This window comes from Pelophylax lessonae, assembly GCF_965119305.1.
Source record: "Pelophylax lessonae genome assembly, chromosome: 6".
In the NCBI taxonomy this organism is placed as follows: Eukaryota; Metazoa; Chordata; class Amphibia; order Anura; family Ranidae; genus Pelophylax; species Pelophylax lessonae.
Window position 1 is genome coordinate 140244154 of NC_138773.1, and position 13566 is coordinate 140257719.

At 49.1% G+C, this 13566-nt stretch overlaps 1 protein-coding gene across 3 annotated transcripts in view; it reads right to left on the bottom strand.

The window, feature by feature from the left end:
* The window catches only part of RRN3 (RRN3 homolog, RNA polymerase I transcription factor), a 1162251-nt gene that overhangs the window by 181684 nt on the left and 967001 nt on the right, over positions 1-13566 (bottom strand). The gene's annotated exons all lie outside the window — the stretch shown is intronic.

Consider the following 13566-nt stretch of genomic DNA (forward strand, 5'->3'; position numbering starts at 1 on the left):
TCCTGAAAAGGAACTGGTACAATCAATCCTTGCGACGGCAAATTGTGTACTTCCCCTCGCAAGTTCCTTAACAGGACTGGGGATAGTCGAAGATTGGACGGGAAGAACCTGGGGTGAGACCACAATTCGATCTTGTACCCAGATCAGTTCATAAACTAATTTGTCCTGAATCAAAAAGTTTCAAGGTTCTAGAAAGAAACAAAGATGTCCAACCACACCAAAATCAGGTGAGGGCACCCTTTCATGCAGACGAGGACTTGTCTGCAGGTCCAGATTGGCCGGTCTTTGCTTTCCCCAACCACGGCTTCTTGTAACCCCCAGAAGACATGAATGATTTACCTTTTTCTTGCGACCTGGAGGCACGAAAAAGACGTTTATGAGCATTAAAGGAAGGCCCCTGCCCAGGATGTGGCGCCTTGCCCTTAGAGGATTGGGAAAGATGAGTGCTCTTACCCCCCGTGATACCTTTGATCAACTAGTACACAGAGGATCCAAACAGCCTCTCCCCTAGGAAGGGAAGATCAGTCAAGGCCTTTTTAGAAGCCTGGTTCGCCGACCAGCTTTTCAGCCACATCATGCGCCTAATAGCAATCACCACTGCCAATGCCCTGGCCACCAACGGGGCTGAATCCAGAAACATATCACACATGAACACCAGGGCGTGAACCAACTGGTCCAGTAGTTCCAACACCGCAGGGGTGAGCCGTTCAGCTTCCAAGTTACTTTTAAGTAACTTCACCCATTCCGTAGCAGTCTGCGCTACCAAAACATTCACAAAGGTAGTAATATGTGACCTGCTGCCATGTGTAAATGGCGGGACAAGGATTCCACCCGTCTATCCACGGGGTCCACAAAAGCTGGAGACAGTTCCACCAGTACCAGAGTCGCTTTATTCAACCTGGACACCAGGGAATCCACTTTTGATGGTACAGTCCACCTAGTATACACTGCCCCCGCAAAGGGGTAACGGCATGTAAAACGCTTAGGCACCACTAACATGTGCTTAATGCGCCGCCATTGTTCATCCACGATAGTATGAAACAATTCTGGGAAAGGGAACACATTGCCCAATTTACGGGATTTGCGGGAGCCAAAAGACACCTGCTGTCAGGTAAACTCCAACAGTTTGGCTAATCAGCGCATTCGCGCATTGGCGCGAATACGCATGCGCGGCCAACTCCGGGCAAGATCAACTAGGAACGTGCGTGCGCCAATGCGCAGGCGCGCACACAGGACGTGACGGCGCTTGGCGCCAAACGGCCTATTTAAACTCTGCAATGACAGCTACTAGTTGCTGGATGATCTTCAGCTCCCTTGTGCCTTGTTTTGCCTGTTTATCTTGGATTTCCCGTTGCCGACCCGGATTGCTTGACCTCGACTCCTCTTGATACCTCTGGCTCCTGACCTTTTGGCTTGTCCCTGGACTCTCCTCTGTCTTCTCCAGTGTCTGACCACGGCTTGGCTATTGACTCCGCATTACCAGTCTCCTGTGGGCTATCCAGCTTACCTTGCTCCTGCAGCACACCTGCCTGGCTTGTCAAGTGTTCCAGATCTGCCTTGGACCTATCACCCATTGGCCGCAGCCACCATCTGGCCATCCCAGCCGGCAACCCATGCTACTTCGGGCACAGCACTCCCTGTCTCACCTTCAGAGGTGTTCTGCACCTAGCCACAAGGGGAGCCCTCTCTACACTCCGGCTTCGGATCAGGTACGTGACAGTATCATCCAGCCATGACTGAAGCCGAGAGAGGTGCCTCCCCGCTGGAAGCCTTATGCCAGCAAGTTGCAGCTTTAACCCAGGCTGTGAAGAATCTTCAGGAGGGTTACTTCCAACTGGAAGGTCGCCTGCAGTACCTGTCTACACCGCCTCTGGCGGCTCCTTCAGATCCATCCGCTGCAGTCTCTAACCCTGCTCCTTCAGCTTCAGGACAATCCGCTCCTATTCCTGCTATGATGGCTCCTCCTCCTGAACCCAGGGTACCTCCGCCTGAACGCTTCTCTGGTGATCGCAGGAAGTTTAAATCATTTAAGAACGCCTGCTTATTATATTTGGCTCTGCAACCCAGAACTTTTTCCTTGGAGACAGTTAAAGTAGGGTTTATCATCTCCCTGCTGTCTGATGAACCCCAGTCCTGGGCCCACCATTTGCTGGAACGGAAGGATCCTGCTCTGGACTCTGTCAAGGTCTTCTTTGAGGCAATGGGCCAGCTGTACGATGACCCACAACGTACAGCTACTGCCGAAACGACACTTCATAAATTACAGCAAGGCCGACGCCCCATGGAAGATTACACCATGGACTTTCGCAGGTGGTCTGCAGACACAGGCTGGAATGAGGCCGCCCTCAAACATCAGTATCGGCTAGGCCTGTCGGAAACTCTCAAGGATGAGTTAGCACGGGTTGAGACCCCCACCACTTTAGAGGGGCTCATTCAACTGGCCATCCAGTTAGACAGACGTTTGCGGGAACGTCGGTCCGAACGTGCTCAGTCCTTTCAGCCTGCTTGGATGCTACCCAAGGTGCAACCACCTCCTGCACCTTTACCGACTGCTGCCAGCCCAATGTCACCCGAGGAGCCTATGCAGATCGGGGTGGTCCATTCAGCCTTAACCCCTGCGGAAAGACTTTGTCGCAGGCAATTGAACCTATGTCTGTACTGTGGGGACAATGGACATTTCCTTCGTAACTGCCCAGTCAGACCAAGTAAGCCTCTTATTTCCAGTCATATGCACCTTCAGATTCCTGGATCTTCCCCTACTCACCTGGTCCTCCTTGTTTCTTTGCAGGTGGCAGGAGGGGAGATCAAGCTGCCAGCCATCATTGACTCTGGAGCCTGCAGCTGTTTCCTGGATATCTCATTGGCAAGAGACCTCCACATACCTCTCCAAACCAAGAACCATAAATGAGAAATCCACCTTTCAGATGGCACTACTCCCAGATCCGGGCCCATCATCCAGGAAACCTTACCTATACTTGCCACAATCGGCCCAGGCCATCAAGAACTTCTTCACTTTGACGTTCTTCCTTCCCCCATGTTTCCTGTAATTCTGGGAATCCCCTGGCTCCGGGTTCACAACCCGCTGATAGACTGGTCAAGAGGGGAAGTATCTTTTAAGTCAGCATACTGCCGTCAACATTGTGTGGCTCCTGAGACGCCGCCTCCTGCCGTTGTCTTTCCATTCAGCCTGTTTCCAATATCAGCCAAGCTGTTCTCTCTGTGTACCACGACTTTCTTGATGTGTTTGATAAGAAGAAAGCGGACTCATTACCACCTCACCGTCCCTACGATTGCCCGATTGAGTTGTTACCTGTAATTCCTTTCGGCCGTATCTTCCCGCTCTCAGAGACTGAGCTTGAAGCCCTATGGCAATACATTGACGAGAACCTCAAAAAAGGGTTCATTCGTCCTTCCTCCTCTCCGGCCGGAGCCGGCATCTTTTTTGTGGAAAAGAAGGACCATACCCTAAGGCCTTGTGTGGATTACAGAGACTTAAATAAAATTACTATAAAAAACCGGTACCCGCTTCCTCTCGTTCCTGAGCTTTTTCAGAGATTCTGCTCCGCTCAAGTCTTCACCAAATTAGATCTACGAGGTGCTTATAACTTGGTACGAATCCGTGAAGGCGACGAGTGGAAGACTGCTTTTCGAACCCGTTTCGGGCACTTCGAATACCTGGTTATGCCTTTTGGGCTGTGCAATGCCCCTGCCACCTTCCAGCATCTAGTAAACAATATTTTCAGAGAATTCCTGGACAATTTCCTTATCGTTTACTTAGATGACATTCTTGTTTTTTCTGCCAACTTGGAGTCACATGGAATACACGTACAAAAAGTATTGGCCACTCTCAGAAAACACGGGCTTTATGCAAAGGCGGAAAAATGAGAATTCGAGAAATCATCAATACAGTTTCTAGGTCTGATCATCTCCACGGATGGAATAGCAATGGACCCTCAGAAAGTGTCTGCTATCTTGGAGTAGCCTGCTCCCATGGACAAGAAAGGTATCCAGAGGTTTGTGGGTTTTGCAAATTTTTATCGCAGATTCATTAAAGACTTTTCCCGCATCATTCCCCCCATTACTCAACTAACTCGGCAACACACCCGCTTCCACTGGTCTTCAGAGGCTCAAGGGGTGTTTGACAGACTCAAGGCTGTGTTCACCAGTGCCCCCGTGCTACAGCATCCAGACCCGGCTTTGCCTTATGTCCTTGAGGTTGATGCCTCAGAGGTAGCCACGGGAGCAATCCTCTCTCAACGCCAGGGACCTAAAGCTTTGCTCCACCCAGTAGCTTTTTTTTCTCGAAAGCTCACTCAGCCTGAGAGGAACTACGACGTAGGGGACCGAGAACTGCTGGCCATCAAGGCGGCACTGGAGGAGTGGCGGTATTTGTTGGAAGGTGCAGCCCATCCAATTATGATATTTACAGATCATAAAAATCTCGAGTATCTCAGATCTGCCAGACGCTTGAGACCTCGACAAGCCAGATGGGCCCTATTCTTTTCAAGGTATAATTTCCATCTTATGTACCGGCCAGGATCCAAGAACGGGAAAGCAGACGCCCTCTCACGGATGTTCCCTGAAACTCCTATGGATGTCACCCCTAGCACAATTTTGTCTGCCCAAAATTTTCTGTTAATCCAGCCGGATCTCAGGACCACCCTTGAACGGGCCTCTGCCCAATGCACTGCCCCTGAGACCTCTTCACTCCAGAAACAGGGACATTTTTTCTTGCATAATAATAAAATTTTTGTACCTCAGGAAGCCAGACTCATGGTCCTTAAAGCTTTCCATGACCACCAATTAGCCGGTCACTTTGGGGTCCGTAAGACTCTGGAACTCATCCAACGATCCTATTGGTGGCCAAATGTCAGACAAGACTGTAAGGATTATGTGAGTTCCTGCACGACCTGCCTTCGGAGTAAGGGCAGCCATGTCCAAGCCTGGGGTCTATTGAGACCACTTCCTGTTCCTAAACAACCTTGGGAAATGTTATCCATGGACTTTATTGTGGACCTACCTTCTCCTGAAGGATTCTCTACAATCTTGGTGGTAGTAGATCGCCTATCTAAAATGGCTCACTTTGTGCCCATGGTTGGCATTCCTTCGGCTGTGGACACGGCACATACCTTTATCAAGGAAATCGTGAGGTACATGGTCTGCCCAGTAGCATCTTGTCCGACCGATTCTGGAGGGCCCTCTGCAAAACCTGTAATATCGAGGTCTGTCTATCATCAGCATATCACCCGCAAAGTAACGGCCAAACAGAAAGGACAAATCAGACCCTCGAACAATATCTCCGTTGCTTCTCTACATTTTCACAGGACAATTGGGTAGCTTTGCTCCCGTGTGCCGAGTTTGCATACAACAACTCAATTCACGCTTCCACACATCAGTCTCCGTTCTTTGTGAACTATGGTTTCCACCCATCTTTTCTGCCTAGCCCGATACCTGAAACTACGGTACCTGCTGTGCAAGATAGGACAACCTTCCTCCAGGAAAATATTTTGCTCCTGCAAAGGACTATGCAAAAAGCACAAGAAAATTACAAACAATTTTATTACAAGAGGAAGAGAGACAGTCCTGCCTTGAAGGTGGGAGATAAGATGTGGCTGTCCACCCTTAACCTCAAGTTGTCCTGCCCATCTAAAAAGTTGGGGCCAAGGTTCATTGGTCCCTTCCCGATCAAGAGAATAATTAACCCTGTGGCCTTTGAATTATGTCTTCCTAATACGTACAGGATCCATCCAGTGTTCCACGTGTCCTTGCTCAAACCGGCCAATTCTGGTCCCTTTCCTAATAGAGACGAGTTGCCTCCATCTCCAGTTCTAGTACATGGCGAAACAGAGTATGAAGTGGAATCCATTCTGGATTGCCGCAGAAGAGGAAGGCAAACCCAGTACTTGGTGAAATGGAAAGGATATCCTCCGGAAGAAAGTTCTTGGGAACCTGCGCAAAACATACATGCTCCCAGGCTATTACGGGACTTTTTCAAAAGATTTCCTGGAAAACAGGCCCTTTTGGGCATCCGGAGGCTGCCCCTCAGGGGGGGCAATGTCAGGTAAACTCCAACAGTTTGGCTAATCAGCGCATTCGCGCTTTGGCACGAATATGCATGCGCGGCCAACTCCGGGCAAGATCAACTAGGAACGTGCGTGCGCCAATGCGCATGCGCGCACGCAGGACGTGACGACACTTGGCGCCAAACGGCCTATTTAAACTCAGCAATGACAGCTACTAGTTGCTGGATGATCTTCAGCTCCCCGTGTCCCTTGTGCCTTGTTTTGCCTGTTTATCTTGGATTTCCCGTTGCCGACCCGGATTGCTTGACCTCGACTCCTCTTGATACCTCTAGCTCCTGACCTTTTGGCTTGTCCCTGGACTCTCCTCTGTCTTCTCCAGTGTCTGACCAAGGCTTGGCTATTGACTCCGCATTACCAGTCTCCTGTGGGCTATCCAGCTTACCTTGCTCCTGCAGCACACCTGCCTGGCTTGTCAAGTGTTCCAGATCTGCCTTGGGCCTATCACCCATTGGACGCAGCCACCATCTGGCCATCCGAGCCGGCAACCCGTGCTACTTCGGGCACAGCACTCCCTGTCTCACCTTCAGGGGTGTTCTGCACCTAGCCGCAAGGGGAGCCCTCTCTACACTCCGGCTTCGGATCAGGTACGTCACACTTGCGTACCCAACGCTGTGGGTTCATCAGCCAATTTGAAAGTTTCCCGCACCGAAACTATCAGAGCTTCCACCAAAGCGCGTTCCCGCGTGGCGGCTGAGGACAGGTCCTCTTCACTGTCAGAATGCGACGACACCAACCGCTCAGGGTGGTCTGCGTATGCGGCAGCCATGTCTATCTTAGAGTCAAAAGACCCTGCAGATGGGGGTGACGGCGGAGCGCGTTTGCGGCTGGCAGCACTAGCAATGACAAAATCTACCTTTTTGCAAAAAAGCTGCAATCTCTGGCTGAGACTGAGAACCAGAAGGTCCCGCAATCTCTCCCAGGGGGTCTGCAGGTGAAATAGTATCCTGGGACTCCATATTACACTTTTTAAAATAATTGGGCAGTGTCTCCTTAAGACCGCCAAAAACGCAGTCCCACCTCTATAAGTGCGGGCTCACAATCCCTGGTTATTATAAGATAATAGCAGAGTGAATGAAGAAAAACCCACAGGGAAACCCAGGAAAACGTTACCAGACCACAGAGGAGACTTCCAGCATGGTCTATGCAAAAACAAAACTGACACTGACTGTACAGGAAGGGGAAGAGAAAACTCAGCCTCAATATTTCAAAAAACCATGCCGCAAACCTGTCCAGCCTATGGACCTAAGGAAAATGGCCACTCATGCATTCTCTGGGGGGAATTATAGAAAATTGCTATTAACTAATGGGAATATAAAAATCATGATCCACAGCAAAATGGCGGCCCCCATGGCGCCATGCGGCCTCCAAGGTTCCCACCCAGGGGCCCAGACACGACAAGTCAACCCCCTCAAATAGGCGCCACAGCAGCCACATTATTACTGCCCCCCCCCCCAAGGTAAAAACCTGCTTGGGGTAAGGGAATGCCGAGGGGTACGCAGGACTAGTCCAAGGTGCCAGGGGAACCTGAGGGAGCCACTAAGGTCCGACTATTCCCATGTCAGGGCCCATGTCCGCCCCGAGACCGCCAGGGGTTTTTGAGGGGACAATTAACTCACCATACCACGGTACCAGGTGGGTGCCATTCCAAAACAGATCACCTCCCACCCGGGATGGGGGTGCTGTCAGCCAAGGGAAGCTGCGACTCAGGGTGTTCCAGGTCGTGTGCGTCCCAGCGAGACGGTCCACTCGCAGGCTTGTCCCCATCCATCGGGGCGAGGCCTAGTTCTGGACTATAACCTGCTCACACTCGCTGGTCAGGCTGGGAGACCTTAAGGGTCTAGATTATATAGGGCAAAACCGCAGCTGGCTGTTGCTTGTATTTCCTCTGGATCTTGGTCCTCAGGAACTATCTAGTGAAAATAAAATATCACAAACTAACAAACTTCCCTATAATAGCTAAGACCCAAGTCCCAGCAGGAAGCTAGGTCCTATTCCTTAAACTAGGCAGAAACAAACTGTTTGCTGATAGCAGGGTGTGTGGGATTATGCCTGCAGGGACAGCCCCATAGGTGTGGTTAAGCTTTTTTCCTGTCTAGTGCCTATTCCAGATAGGAGGCGCATAAACCTATAGTCTCTGACTAGATGGAGCTGCATCCGTCGATGAACGATAGAGAACAGTGAGTACACCTCCTAAGTCAAAATGTCCAAATTGGGTCCAATCAGCCATTTTCCCTCCGTGGTGTGATGTGGCTCGTTAGTGTTACAAGGTCTCAGGTACGAATGGGTAGCAAGTGTGTTAAATTTGGTGTTATCACTCTTACTCTCTCATACTGGTCACTGGAAGTTCAACATGGCACCTCATTGCAAAGAACTCCCTGAGGATTTAAAAAAAAGAATTGTTGCTCTACATAAAGATGACCTAGGCGATAAGAAGATTGCCAAGACCCTGAAACTGAGCTGCAGCACGGTGGCCAAGACCATACAGCGGTTTAACAGGACAGATTCCACTCAGAACAGGCCTTCGCAATGGTCGACCAAAGAAGCTGAGTGCACGTACTCAGCATCATAGCCAGAGGTTGCCTTTGCGAAATAGACGTATGAGTGCTGCCAGCATTGCTGCAGAGTGTTGTGGAAATTTTATTGCTATTTGTGCGGACATTTTTCAGGATGTGTTTTTAATTAAATTGCTATCATGTCTCCCAGTGTCAGTTTACCGGTGATCGCTATGCACAGCGATTAAGGCTTTAACTGGCATTGAGGAAAGAGCTGTAGTTGTGGAAACCTTCCATTAAATGGAGACTGCATACCACTCGCCTGATCTCCCGAACAACAGGCGCTCTGAGTGGCTACTGCCAGTGAGTCAGGGCCCCGGTATTCACTGGTGGAGATACTGTATATTTGTGATGTAGAAGTATTTTCATTTTGATAATATCTGTCCTTTTGCTGGACTAATGGCTGGTAGCTTTCTATTATGCTTGATCTGCATAATTAAAATACTGCTGCTATTTTCCTTTGCAGATATAGTCTCATTTACTGGAACAATAGCATAATCACTATCAAAGATGGTTTTTATGAACTATATTATATAGGATTCACTCTAACAGCTTTTGATGGGAGTGCGTGCACACATATTAGCATGGCAACATGAGATACACACTAGTTCCATTGCATAGTGTTTGGCGGGCATTTTTCCTACACGTGTGTTTCATTGTTAGCAATAGTGCATGGTTGCTCGTGCACCCAACGACGGGAAACCCAGCTCTGCTCGGGCATGAACATACACTCCCCTTTCGATTGAACATTTGTATGTATACATGTGTGCGATTGGTCGTGTGGTACAGTTGTCCCCTCCCACTGTAAACCCCTTTTTGCTGACTATAAATAAACCAGGGATCTGCGCTGAAGCAGATAATATCAAACCCCTAATCCTTACTGTGAAACAATGTACACAAACATGGGCTCGCCTACCACTGGGGGCAATGGGTAGGGTAAACCTCGTGAAAATGATACTGCTAACTAAAATTCTGTACATGCTATGGCATTCTCCGACCCGGATACCCCTCAAATTCTTTAAAGTTATTGATGCTATTTTTAACTCATTTATCTGGGGTACAAACAGACACAAGTTGTCATGGCCCATACTTAAGAATCCAACCACTCGGGGGAGTGTGGCCCTACCTGACAATCATTCCTATTACCTGGCGTCTCAACTCTCCCATTTTTACCACTTCTGTACCTCGGAGTCTCTCCGTTACCAAACCTTGGTCTGCTGGAGCACGGATGGCGTAACCCACACCCGACACAAATACTCCTTCGTGGACGCGATCCGCTGTACTCACCTCCCTCTCACGACTCAATGCTTTTTCACCACTGTTGTGTTTGGGAATTGGCCCTTCAAAAGCTAGACCTCACACACATACATACCCATACTCCTCTATGGCATAATTAACACCTTTGGGAGCTGGTCACAATGCCAGGAGCCGACCTGTGGGCGAGACATGGCGTTATATACCTGTCCCAAGTTATGTGTAGTACTGGGGTGCGATCGTTTCAATCACAAAGACTAATTTGACCTCCCGACCTTCATGCTCTTCAGGTACATTCAACTGAGACATGCACTGCAAGCTAAATTCCCGGATCGCACTCCTGCTCTGTCTAGACCACCTCTCCTGGACATAATCCTAGGGGATAACCTAACCAAGCTAATATCTGCCATTTACCTCGAACTACGCCTCAAGTTCAACAACGCTGTGACTGATAGGGCCAAGGAGCGATGGGAAAGGGATCTGGGCCGACTGGATGAGACAGACTGGGACTTGGTTCTAGACTGTCCTCACCTCTCTTCCCCGAAACTGTCTGACCGACTGACTCAGCTCTACATTATACATAGAGCCTACTTAACCCCCCGTGCGAATTTCCCGTTATCGTCCACATTACAGTTCAAATATTCCTCCATTAAACACTCTTCAGTGCCGAAAATGAATAGCTAGGCTGTGGATGCAGACACAACCTCCCTCTATACAGGCATGGAGGACTGATGTGAACTCTACCCTTTTGTATAAGAAACTGATCGATCGCCACAGGGGCTGTCCAACAAAGTATGAGAAAATTTGGGGTAGATGGCTGGGGAGTACTGATACCTGCTTCGATTAATGTCTTGTCAAACTGTGCCACGGTGGCCGGGCTGTAACTGCCCTGCACTCATTGTACTGCTATATGTACCTGTACCTTTCCGCTACTAAGTGGTTTCAGTCCTGTTGACTAATAGAATGTGTTTTCTTTTGCACCACGTAGGCCTGTTATGCAATGGCTGTCACAGACATGTTACCTGTGTATTACTGTACTGTCGTGTTTTCTGCATGTACCTTTGCACTTCTGGTTGTACTATTTATGTACCAAGTCGATCGTTGCTATTTGTATGATGTCCTGTTGAAACTGTTCTCAATAAACTACTGTTTTAAAAAAAAAAAAAATCTGTGATCCGTGGTTGGGGAATTAAGATGGCTTCCTCTTCTCCCATACCTTTAAAATGCAGCTGGAAAGATGAGCTGGCTGCTTCATCTTCCATACCTTTATCCAGCTGCTGGACAGACGCATTTCTCTATCCAAGCTCGTCCTGTGCAGAAACAGGTTCGTCCAGGTGAGTCAGCACTTGCTGCATCCGCCATAAGACTTCCACATCCAAGACCGTGGGTGCAGGTGAGCAAAGCACACTATTACTGTGCCACATTGTCGATTCTTCAATCAGGAATTCTGGACTGTCAGCTGGTTCTTCTGGATATTCCCAGGCAAGGGGAGCCCAGCCCTGGCGCCGAACCGAGTCTAGCAGCCGTCTGTAGGCGATCTCTAGCTCCCATTCCTGAACGGCCAGAAACTCCATATCTTCCAGTGCCCAGAACACTTATGAGATGTACAGAATCCTTTCTCTGTAATCCATCATTTCCTCTAACCGCCACTCCAAATCGCTCCCAAAGTTAGGGTCCCCTGACAGCTTCTCGTACAACAGTCCTAGGCCGCCATAGCCAAAGCCTTCCGTTGGGCTGTCATCTGCTATCCAAAGGCATGTTTGGGATACATGCCACCGGAGGGCTCTATAGCTTTCTTCCAACCACATCTGAGCCCAAACCAGCCTGCTTAACTCTGCTGTCTACTCCTTGTGGTTTATCTCCCAAAAACAGCTCCCGCAATCCATACGACGACCAGTACCTTTTATGGATGGAGGGGAGGATTTTTCCCTGGTGGCGCTGCTCACGTGATAGCGTTTCCTTCCAGAGATCCAAGCGCACAGAATCATGCCATCCTAGCAGGACCTGCTCTGACATTGGTCCCCTGTGCTGTATCTGCATTTCTCGCAACCTTCTTCTGAATTCCTCTTCCATGGCGGCTGATATCTGTACCTCTCCTCTTCTGCTATCCGGACCTTGGATCCCGGTGGATGTTTGGATGTCCCTGACTGCAGGAAGCATCCCACCGCTTGCCACCAATGTAACGGAACTGCCGACCCACACTGCACTTGTGGTCTTCCGTCCGTATAGGCCTTCCTTGCAGTCATGAACCTATATCCCAGATTTCCCAGCCGCATTCATACAAAGCTAGCCAACAACTTAGCTCGTACAAGTTTTGGAACCTTCTTCTTTTTGAACAACATACACAGTTTATATACAGCATGGACATCCCCCTCCTGATCAAATTACTACACACATGTCAGGGGTTGCCTGATTACATTATCCTATGCAGGTGAAATTGTATACAGAAACAGAATTAACCTGAACTAATTATCTGACCATCTGGACAGAATAATGTGAGGTCATTAACATTTAACAATGGGACAGGCAGACTTAACACAATCCACATTCCATCTCAAAAGATAGACAATAGAGCAAGACTGCCAATGACAGTCTGTCTGTCTCCTATATTGAACCACACGGAAAACACATCTACGTATTGCTATGGTTATTTCGGAGTCAGACTTCATGGCAACAGGCTATAGGTCTCACATTCTAAAGTGGGATTAAATCTTCATATTCCTTGAGAGATATTGCTGACAAATATTACTGTCCCACTTGAAGCTTTTCAAACCATTAAGTATCTGTCTTTCACTCCCAGTGACGGTGAATACAGTCGCATATCTTAACCCCAAAGGTAGACTAACCAGGTATCAGTGCTCCAATAGGTCTGTGCCTGAGTTAGTCAGGTAACAAGTCCCAAAGAGTCAATCCATCATGGCAGCTTCCTTGACAAAGTTCCACATAGTTTGTAAGTTTGTCCTGGCAGGGCGCATGGAGCTCTCACAGCCGATCAGTCTGTGGAAGTCTGGTTTGGGCAGGGCAGACTGGGCTTCTTGGTCACCCTGTGTCCCCAATAGACACGGTGTGACTTAGACATAAGAGGGGCCTAGTGGGCTAAGAAAGGGATTTTCCAACCTCTCTAAGGTAGGTTGTGTTCCACGGGCCCTCCCTATGTCTGCACCCACCCAGTACCCCAAACAAATTGTCCGGAAAACAACGTTATTCACCCAGCCAACCTCTGCCTCTCTCGTAGAACATACCCGCCGCTGTGGATATGCGTGGACTGACTCTTCTCCCGGGAGTCCTTTCAGATGCTGGAGAGAAGACAGGGAGTACCTTAATGACCGGGAGTAACCCTAGTGACTGTGAGCAACCCTAGCGACCGGGAATACCTTGTGACATTGTGACTGGGATTACCTTAGTGACTGGTGATTACCTTAGCGACCGAGAGTACCTTAGCGATCGGGAGAACCCTAGGATTTGTACCGGGGAGATTGAGGTAGTGTAGGTAACGAATAGCAGGCCGTTATCCAAATCATCCCTATAGAATAGAGGGTAATAATGTCCGACAGGATTGGGGATGCCACTCAGTGCACTTCTTCCTGCATGTATGCGTTCCTTGATGCACCAATCGAGGGCGAATACTGCTGTGCAAAATGTGAGCGACTTGTTTCTCTAGAAGCCCAGATCCTGGA